The 10639-nt window shown below is 46.3% G+C and overlaps 1 protein-coding gene across 2 annotated transcripts in view; it reads left to right on the top strand.

Moving 5' to 3' along the window:
- Positions 1-5089: 5089 nt before the first annotated feature.
- Positions 5090-10639, top strand: part of RFFL (ring finger and FYVE like domain containing E3 ubiquitin protein ligase) — a 74433-nt gene continuing 68883 nt past the window's right edge. The window contains exons 1-2 of one of the 2 annotated variants that reach the window (XM_043480901.1): positions 5090-5336; positions 5800-5936. The gene's annotated coding sequence lies outside the window, so the exon portion shown is untranslated. The remainder of the gene's footprint in view (positions 5337-5799; positions 5937-10639) is intronic. The other variant, XM_043480892.1, reaches the window with a different exon arrangement.

The raw sequence follows: 10639 nt of genomic DNA, 5'->3' as shown, positions 1-10639 counted from the left end.
GCAGGGCACTGAAGCCTGTACCGCAACAAAGATCCACATGCTGCATCTAAGACATGAGGCAGCCAAATAAATAAAGACCATATGCCCCATCTTGTCATTTAGCCGAGAAGGAAAGAGGTCCAAGAGCAGAAATGACAGTCCCCATGGCAGAACAGGGGCTGGAACCTAGGACCCTCAATTCCTCAGCCAGGATTCTGTGTCCACGTTGCCTTTGGTTTTCAATTGGTACAGCTCTGCCCTTGGTGGGGACTTTTTCCAGCCACACAGCCTCACCCAGGCAGCCTCTCTGGCCACGAGGAGGAGCACCGTTCACTGTTGCTCCAGACTACCCGTGACATTCCTACAGGACTTGCCCCTCACAACGAGCCCTGGGTCTTAGTCGTGGCATGTGGGATCTAGTTCCCTGACCAGGGATCAAACCCAGGCCCCCTGCATTGGGAGAGCAGAGTCGTAACCACGGGACCACCAAGGAAGTCCTGTCCACCTCTTATTCAGTGCATCTCGGAGCTGAACAAGTGCACTTCACCTGGGCATAAACTTCACTCCTTGAGTAGCTTTTGAATCCTAGCTCTTCCCTGCTTGCCTAGTTTCTGGGTGTAAGAGTCTCAACATAAGCTGGGGGTTTGCAGGAAGACAGTAGGTATATGCTGAGAAGGATACAAAGTCAAGGAACAAGATTTCCATCTCATCTAACTTGGTCTTAGCTCTGACACTTACTGTATGCCATTGGATCAATCCGCCTCTTTAAGCCTTAGTTTCATCCACTGAGGAAAGGGGGAAGATAATACCTATTGCATAGAATTGCTTTAGGGACATATAGCTTATGTAAAATGCCAGATACTTCCCCAGGCATATCATAGGCCCTCACTTTCCTATTGCTTGAAAGGCTTGGGATACCTGGGAGGAACTGGAGACTGCTTCCTTCTATCTACAAGGCCGGCTTCGTGGTCGTGTGACCAGTGCGGCTGCACAGAGCCCTGGGCTTAGTTTAAAGCTCTGCTGTCCATCAGCAGGAATGGCTGGAGAAGACGTGGTGCATGGACACAAGGGGCTAGTACTCTGCCATAAAAGGGAACAAGGTTGGACCATTTGCCGAGACATGGATGGACCTAGAGACTGTCATATGGAGTGAAGTAAATCAGAAAGAGAAAAACAAATATTGTATGTTAACACGTTTAGAATCTAGAAAAATGGTACAGGTGATATTTGCCAAGCATAGATAGATGTATGGATATTGAAGGGGGAACAAGGGGGTGGGAGGAATTGGGAGATTGGGGTTGACATATAAACACGATTGATACTGTGTATAAAATAGATAACTAATGAGAACCTCCTGTATAGCAGAGGGAACTCTACTTGATTCTCTGTGGTGACCTCAGTGGGAAGGAAATCCCCAAAGGAGAGGATATATGTATATGTATAGCTCTTCACTTTGCTATGCAGTAGAAACTATCAGTAGAAACACATTGTAAAGTAGCTATGCATGCGTGCTGAGTGGCTTCAGTTGTGTCTGACTCTTTGCGGCCCCGTGGACTGTAGCCCTCCAGGCTCCTCTGTCCATGGGATTCTCCAGGCAAGAATCCTGGAGTGGGTTGCCATGCCCTGCTCCAGGGAAAGCAACTCTACTCCAATAAAAATTAATTTAAAAATGCTTTTCTGTTGCCATTCAGAAATTCTTATTGCTATTTGAACAAGGGTCCCACATTTGCACTGTCCCCTGAAAACTCTTATTTATTTAATTTTTGGCTGCATTGGGTCTTCGTTGCTGCATATGGGCGTTCTCCAGTCGCCACGAGCAGGCACTAGTATCTAGTTGTGTGCAGGTTTCTCACTGTGGTGGCCTCTCGTGGCGCATGGGCTCTAGACGGTAGGCTTAGTAGTTGTAGCACACGGGTTTGGTTGCCCCGTGGTATGTGGGATCTTCCCGGACTAGGGATCAAACCCATGTCCCCTGCGTTGGCAGGTGGATTTTTAACCACTGGACAGCCAGGGAAGTCCTGAGTCGAACCCTTGTATCAGCCCTTCGTTTTGGCAAACACCCTACTGTTGATTTCTTAGGGAGTAATTCAGTCAGAGGATAATTTCCAGTAGAAAAATTGGAGTTAGCATCCTGTGTCTATTGGTCACTTTAGTGTTCCATTCTGGGATAACCTACACCACCTCTCTCAGAAAGCAATAGTTTATATTTTACAAAACTTATTGGTCCAGAGAATTTAAGAGGGGGCTGGTGAAATGGAGTGATAATTTGGGATTTTGATAGCTTAGTCACTAAGTTGTGTCTGACTCCTGTGATCCCATGGACTACAGCCCACCAGGCTCCTCTGTCCATGGGATTGTCCAGGCAAGAATCCTGGAGTGGGCTGCCATTTCCTTCTCCATTGGGATTTTGGAGTCAGGAGAAAATCTAGACTCAAAACCCTTCTGGACTTTTCCTGGCTAAATTACCTGGACAAGGTAATGTCTCTAGCTTATTGATAAAATATATGTTGCAGAGGAATTACATTTTCCTCATTGGTAAAATAAATGTCTCAGGGAAATGAAACAGATAATTTATGTAAAGTGCTTGCCGCAGAGTCTGGCACATAGTAGGTGCTCAATCACCATTAATTCTTCCAGTTCTTGCCAAACGTAACAAAAATCAAGACTCTAGGACTTACAAGCCACTCTGCTACTAACACAAGAAATAATAAGATTTATTTTTTCACTGCTGTTTGGGGAAATGTACGTGCTTCATAAATATGTATCGAAAAGTACTTAGCAAATGAGTAGAAATAATAAAAATACGTCAAAGTAAACAGCTCCTATAAATATGTCACTTGGTAGACAAATTAGTGTTTTATTACTACTAAATACTATTGCTTGCTGAAAAGGATTTCAGATTACTTGCACAACGGGTACATTATGGAGTGCCTCTGTGGAAGGGCACAATAAAGATGAAAAATAATGATGGTGATAATATGAAAGGTGGAGAAAGGAGGTGTGTGGGTAAATGCAGCTCTGAGCTCCTCCTTGCTTTAGTGACACGCATATTAGTTAGCAGCATTTCAATGATTTAGCTGTAATATGGACCAGAGGGCCCAGAAAAAGTGATTTCCACAGGATGTCATGAATTCTGACTCCAATTATCAGGCCCATCAGTGGCTAAGTGCACTCCCTTTCGGAACTGTGCACTTAAGCTTAAAAACTAAGCTCACAAAAAGACATCTCTGGGTCTCACCCCATCCTTGTTCTGGACCTATTAACTTTCTATGATAACATCATCAAGAGAAGGAGAGTTTGGATGTGTCTTAATCACGGGTCACAAAGCCCTTTCAGAAATAAGAGAGGATGGCATCTAAAGAGAAAAGGAGTCAGAGCAGGGAAAAGAGGAGACAATAAATACCTTTGTGGGGGAAGATAAACCCCTGGGGAGAAGCAGAGGGAACAAGGCAGTGCATCAAGGAAAGTTACCGAAATAGAGAGGAAAGAGATGGGCACAGTTAATTCAGGTGCTGGAGGCCGCTGGCAGGCCAGTCTTTCCATGTGTTTCTGGTGGTGGAAAGACCTGGTTTCAGATTCCAGTTTGGCCTTTTCCTAACTGTGTGGTTTGGGTAAATTTCTTAATAGGCAGATCTTCCTCCATGGGAATATGGACTTCCCTGGTGGTCCAGTGACTAAGACTCCTCACTCCCAATGCAGGGAATTGGGGTTCAATGCTTGGTCAAGGGACTAGATCCCACAAGATGCGCAATTAAGAACTTACATGCCACAACTAAGACCCGTCATAGCCAAATAAATAAATATTAAAAAAAATGATGGGAATACTACTACTCAGTTTGCTGGGTTGTGAAGACTGGAAATAATACTTGTAAAGTGACAGAGTCTGCCTGTATAAATTTATTTTTACTTTACTTTTCCTTGTGACATTCCTTATGTTAAAATACAAATTGTTCAGGACAACTCTGAGAGGTCTCCATAGGAACCTAAGGCATAAGAAAATTAGTTCACCCTGGCTAACAATTCCCCATGCAACTCTAGTGCTTTGTATTAATAGTTTACTGTGTGCATGCTCAACCGCTCGGTTGTCTTCTGTGACCCTATGGACTGTAGCCCACAAGGCTCCTCTGCCCAGGGATTCTCCAGGCAAGAATACTGGAGTGGGCTGCCATTTCCTTCTCCAGGGGATCTTACAGACCCAAGAAGGGAACTCGCCAACCTGCATTGGCAGGCATAAATCTTTACCACCGAGCCACCAGGGAAGCCCCCTTATAGTTTGCTGAGCACTTCTGAATATATGTATTGGCTAATTGAGTCCTCATACCAACCTGCCTGACACCAAGGGTACCAATTTCTTCAGCGATGAGGCAAGAAGAGTTCAGAAATGTTAAGTACCTGCTGAAAGCTACACAGCTGATGAAAATGGCTGGGGTGGGCTCCTCCCTACAGTCATCTTCATTCTACCAGGGCCTCCCTCTGAGCAGTTTCCTCACTTTCTCAAGGTGAAATTAGCTAACACTGCGGCCTTAGACTGGGAAATGCTTGAGAGGGAGGTGCCATAAAGTGCATGGGACAAACATGGGTTTTGATGTCCTTCAGATCTGGCTTCTAACACCTCCTAACCATGCGACTTTGAATTAGATAGTGAACCCCGATGGGCCTGGGTTTCTTTCATTGTAATTTGGGGGAGCCATCACCTGCTGATAGCCGTTGTGGTGAGGAACAATGGGATATGGAAGTGAGGCAACTTTCAAAATTTTCTTTTGAAACGAGTTCTGAGATGTTACAGCCTTGCTTAGGGTCACCAAGCTGGACCACGGTTTGGACCCTTCGGCTCCCCGCGCAGAGTGCGGTGACCCCGGTCGACTAGGAATCAGCAGATGCCGGCACAGCGGAGTACCGCCGCCACACACCCGGGCTCAGGCTCGTGGGCGGGGGTCGGCCGCCCGCGGCCCGGGGCTCCGCCAGGGGGCGCGCGCGCGCGGAGGCCGCCCTCCGGTCCGCTGCGCGCCTCCCGCCTCTCTATGGTGGCTCGGGCGCGGCAGGAGCGGCGGCGGCGCGCTCCCGGGGGGGGCGGGGCCGCGCCGGGGCGGGGCCTGCGCGAGGGGCGGGGCCTGCGCGAGGGGCGGGAGGGACCGGCCCCGGCGGCTGGGGATGGCTGAGGGGGGGCGGGGGGGCCAACTTCCTGGGGCCGCCCGCGAGGATGTGGCGACCGCCCCCCGGCGCCCCTCAGCCCCAGAGACGCCGCCGCGGCGCAGCCCGCAGCGCCCCTGCCTGAGGCGCCCGCGGCCCGGATCCGGCCCCTCCCCTCCCCTCCCCTTCCCCTCCCAGGTGCGGGGCCGGGCAGGCGGCCGCGACAGGTGAGGAGGCAGCGGCGCCCGCGCTGGGGTCCGCGGGGCGCCCGGCCTGGGGCTGGGCTTCTGGGGGAGACCGGAGTGGGAGAGCGCGGCTCGGCCTCAGGGTCTCGCCAGGCTGTGGTCCTGGGTGGGGGGCGGGGGGCGCCTCCTCTGTGCGGGGCGCGGCCTGAGACGCTCGCTGCCCACAGGGGATGGGGGGGGGAAGCCCTCCGTCGCTGAAAAGTCTGCGCATTCACGATAGCCCGCACCTGTCCCATTAAAAAGTGCCCCTCACGGAAGCACTTCACCTGTGGGAGCACTAACGGGAGCCGTGTGTTATCATATATCTCCAAACGTCCTTCCCGATCGGCAGGTTCAGTTGGCTTGTGGGGGTTGGGGGGAAAGATGCGGCTTTTGAAGCAGAGGAAACTGAGGCAGGTGCGCGCGGCGGCCTGCGTTCAGCAACTAGCCTGACCCTACTTTCCAGGGCAGGAGCCCCGCGGGCTGCTCGGAAGAAGGAGTTCGGAGGCTCGATGGAGAAGTTTGGGGATATGCTTCTCCCAACCACGTGCCCCCCTCCCCACCTAGGGGCCCCTGGTGGAAGTTGTCTTCTGTTCCCCTGAGGTAACCTGTATGGGGCCGCCAGTGGCCAAGACGGAGAGGAACGGGGGGGGCCTCTGCAGCCGGTTGCCCACGAGACATTTGACTAGACATGGGGAAGAGTGCTGGGCCCGGGGAGGCACAGCCTCGCAGGCTTCTGTCTGCTCAGAGCTTGATGTCAGGCTGGCTGAAGATAGAAACAACAGTATACTTTTCCCTTTCTGTTGGCCTGTCATTTGTTCTAGAGGAAAAACTGCTTGTGTAATCAAGGAAGAGTGTCCCATGCTCCTCCCCGTCCACCCCAGGGAAGAATTACTGTTAGCTCCGACTGAGGGCTTCACCCACAATTGTCACTTTGCCCCCTGGCTAAAGGCCACCAGAACATAAGGAATAAACATCCCCAGGTGTTATGTGGCCTTCTAAGAAAGTAAGTTTCTTGCCCATCCAGTTTTACAGATGGTTTGGAGGGCAGATACTCCCTGTCACCCCCCGTTGGCTACAACTGTGTGGGGAGCAGTTGTTTTCCCAGTGACAGTTCAAGATAGTGAGGCCAAGGTTGTCCACTTACAGGAACATTTTTCTAGGGATGGAAGCAGGCAGGGGACACGGTGCTGGCCGAGTTTGTGTATGGAATTCTAGGGTTGGGAGCTAGTTCAGGGGATTTCAGGTTTGACGACTTCTTTATCCTTTTTTCTTGATTGTGTTTTGCCTCACATTCAAGGAAATAGATGATGGCAAGCATTTCTGAAACTCTATAGCGTATTTCCTAATAATTCCGGACTTCAGAGTACAAGTCATAAATTACAGTTTATTTAGAGGTGTTATTTTCTTAAGTTTGAAAATTGGGTATGACAATTATAGTTTGATGTGGCAGGCCTAACTGAAATAACTTGATTGTGCATGAAGAAGGTTTCCATTAATCTTGGACACACACACACACACACACACACACACACACATTTTGATGTCTGTTTAGGAAGATCAGCCCACTAGAAACTTCCATATTGATCAGGAAGACAGCTGTTATCCCGACTGTTTACCTTGGGGTCAGGGATTGTAAATCTTTGAAATCGACTTAATTTAACCCATTGCTAAGATAACATGCACAAAAAGAGAGCTGTTCACAAAAAGGTTAGAAATTAATTTGTTTTCAAAACTTTCTCACGATCAAGCCAGTTGATACCACTCTGCTTAACACTGTCTTAAGATAGCAGTGGAAAAAGCATTTTCTGTGACCAACATTTAAAAAGACAAAAAACAGCAATAACAAAGAAAGGGTACAGTTTCTTCCCTAATTACCTGTCCATTGTGATGTTTAGTACACAAAATGTGTTGTGCCTAGAACTTTCTGAAAACACCCTCGTAAATCTAAGGAGTGTTAAGGAAACTAATTCCACCTAGATTTTTTATTCTTAGAACCTGTAATAAATACTGCTGTTGTTTTAAAAGATTAGAGACTTTTGTATGAAACTTGTACTGGCTATAGGGTTTATGTTTTGAGAGGAAAGATTTAACCTCTGCACCTTAAAATCTCATAACCTCTGCAATACTGAACTGAGTTATAATTTAGAGTTTAATGAGAATGCATAGTTTAAATTGCTGTTGCTGAAGCCGCAAGGTGTGAGCTTCCTTATTATTGTTTGGTAATGGTTACCAGTTATTATTTTTGTTTGGTTACTGATTTGGTAGGTGTGACTTGTGTTTCTGTAAGAAAGATTCTGGCAATCTGAAGGACAGTCTTTTTCTATGCAATCACAAATTCCCATCCCTTCAATAGGGAGGTGGTGAGGTCCCTTTTCTTGTTTTGTGAGTTTATATTACTTGGAGTTTTAAAACCCTAAAACCTGTTGGACTCTTAATAGAGTATCCTGTTGTATCCTACATGAAAGCCGTCCTAGATGGGTTGGAATCATTGGCCTTACGTGTTGAAAGACTTCAGCTCTCCCAGTTTCCAGGATTTATCTGCTGTGGTTAGGACAGTGGTTTTATCTAGTCCTTATGATGCCGTTCTTAGCTTAAACCCATTATCCTCCTTTATCTTTGTTAAGACTGTCATGAAGTTTCTCTGCTTTCTCTAGTTTTCTCTAGTTCAGGTTCCACATGTTTGATGCATTTGGGCCCACTAATGTTCAGAATTGGAGCAGTTGGTTAGGAGAATCTACCTGTTTTTAAACATTCTCCTTTTTCAAGGCAAGCATAAAAATCTTGAGTTTCCTCTGGGGAAAATCAGCTCTTTAAAAATCTAATAGGAAAACAAAAGCTGGTTTTTCCAGCTTTTTACAAGTACAATTGATTGTTCTTAACCTTTTCTTTTCTGGTTTTACCAGTACAGTGACTAGTGAATGATGATCCAGAGGCACGGGAAAACCCAAGATCTCCCAAATCATCAAAGCTACACATTATATTCAGTGTAGCTTTAGCCTTTTGTAACTCAAAAGTGAGTTTTATTATAAGGAGTTCCCAAAGCCAGCCACTCCTTAAAAGATTTGCTACATAGCAATTTTGTCACTGAGGGGTTCTTTAAAAATACAGATTTCCCAGCTCCACCTCCTGAAGTGTTTTTTTTGTTTTTGTTTTGCGTGGATAAGTATTTTAAAAGCCACTCTGGGCAGCTACTTACAAAACGCTCCCCGAGTGATTCTGATCTGCAACTGGGCTTAGGAACCAGTGTTGCATTGCTTTGAAATTCTTTATAAATTGGTAGTCCCTTTAAAAGCGTCATTATGTTATTCAGGATGTTTGATTTGCTAGAATAGTCCATTTCCGAGTCATGACAGATAACAAAGAGCTTTTATAACTTTTATGTAAATTACTTTCCAGAGGGGCCCTGTCTGCCTTATTATCTGTCAGGAGTCATGAGTGAGGGTTGGTGAGAGTAGCTTCCTGTATTTCCTGAGTGGACAAATGAATGATAATGTGGAAACCACTGGAGGACTGAACGGGTAGTCAAATCTAGTTCTGATCAGTGTTGCATAGGAGAGCTGCCTGGTCATCCTCTGTATGTAAGATTTTAAAATAAAGCCAGTTTGCCAGATGTTTCATTTCTACATTAACTGAAGCACTTATTGGATATGATGGATGCTTAATAGGCAATAAAATTTAGTCACAGGTCCTTTGCTGAGTTCATGAAGGAAGAAAAGGTGAAATCCAGAACCCTCTGAGTTAAAGCAGAATGGGGCACTTAATTTGGGAATTCAATTTGGGGAAAATGTAACAGTTTAGAAAAGAGACAAACCTGGCTTTGAGTCCCAGTTCCTCCACCTCCTGGCTGGGCTGCTTTTGTTGTTGTTTAGTCCCTAAATCATGCCTGACTCTTTGTGACCCCATGGACTGCAGCCCGCCAGGCTCCTCTGTCCATGGGATTTGCCAGGCAGAAATACTAGAGTGGGTTGCTATTTCCTTCTCCAGGGGATCTTCCCAACCCAGGGATCAAACCCGGGGCTGCTTTAGACACGTCACTTAACCTCTGTGGGCTTCCTTTTCTTCATCTGCCAGATGAAAATAATACCTGGTGGCATTGATCAGTGGATGAAAAGCGAGCAAATCTCTTCTTTGTACATTGTATGGAGCTCAATGAACGTTCTCTTCTCCCACTTTCTCAGAGGATTTTTATTCCGTAGGCTTCAGATATTTTTCTAAATCTGGCCTTCCCCCTGTCTCCTTCCAGGAATATCTACTCGGTCAGCTCTTTTAGAAAACGTATGAAAGAGTGAGGACTCAAGAACGAGAGAATATGGTAAAGAGGAATGAGTCACAGATACTTGAAAAAAAATTTTTTTTCTTAGAACGAGTGGAGTGTAGGCATATATCCAGAATGACCTTCTGCGGGAATAAATTCATGACATTATCCAAATTCTGCCTCCAGTGTCTGGGCCGTAGCCTGGGAGCTCAACTCAGGCTCCCAGGCTTGGGTTGGGGGGAGGGTGCTCATTAAATAGCACCTGACAGCCGTTTCTTTTCTCGTCTTCCTCCACCCCTCCCTTTTTGTTTTTTTTCTTTCCCTCTCTCCTCCCTTTCCCTCTTTTTAAACTGCCTGTCCTTTCGACTTGCCAATCATGGCCACAGTAATCACAGATGGGACCGCTGGAACTCTGAGGCTAAAAAAGGTTGCTGGTTGCTAACACCTGTCCGCCCAGCTAAATGAATAGGATCTTTTGTGGGCAGGAGGTTAAAAAAGCTGATTAGTACAATACTGGCTTAAAGGACCTATTAATGACGTAACATATGTAAATGACCGAGTGATTTTAAGCCATTTGGAGATCTGTTTCTTATACTCGACGTCCATTTTTTTTATATTGAATTAGGATGTTGGCTGGATTTTTCCATGTGTGAATCTGCTTATTGCCCAGACAGACTGATTTTTGTCATATTGATTGGGAATCATTTATATTCTAAAGAAGTTTCTGCCCTTAAGGGCTTTTGTGTTGTTCGGCAATGTCTAACTTGTGTATAATACAATTAAAGTTTTGTTCACTGTGCTGCTGACATAATTAGTTTAATTTCTGCTCCTTATATATTTCTCTTGGCAGCTGGGAAATTAAAATACAAGATTTTGCATAAAACTGCTTTTTTGAGGGGGTGATTTTACTGTGAGTCCAACGAACTTAGGCCCGAGGGTACAGTTTTGAAGATGTCTTACTCAACATTCCTGTAATAGTCTCTTTTTCTCTCTTAGAATTAATGTGTTAAGACCCATAATTGGCTATTCAAGCATTCAGAAGAGACAA

This window comes from Cervus canadensis, chromosome 1, assembly GCF_019320065.1.
Source record: "Cervus canadensis isolate Bull #8, Minnesota chromosome 1, ASM1932006v1, whole genome shotgun sequence".
NCBI classification, from domain to species: domain Eukaryota; kingdom Metazoa; phylum Chordata; class Mammalia; order Artiodactyla; family Cervidae; genus Cervus; species Cervus canadensis.
Note: the sequence above shows the minus strand (reverse complement) of the source record. Positions and strands in the feature narration are given on the sequence as shown.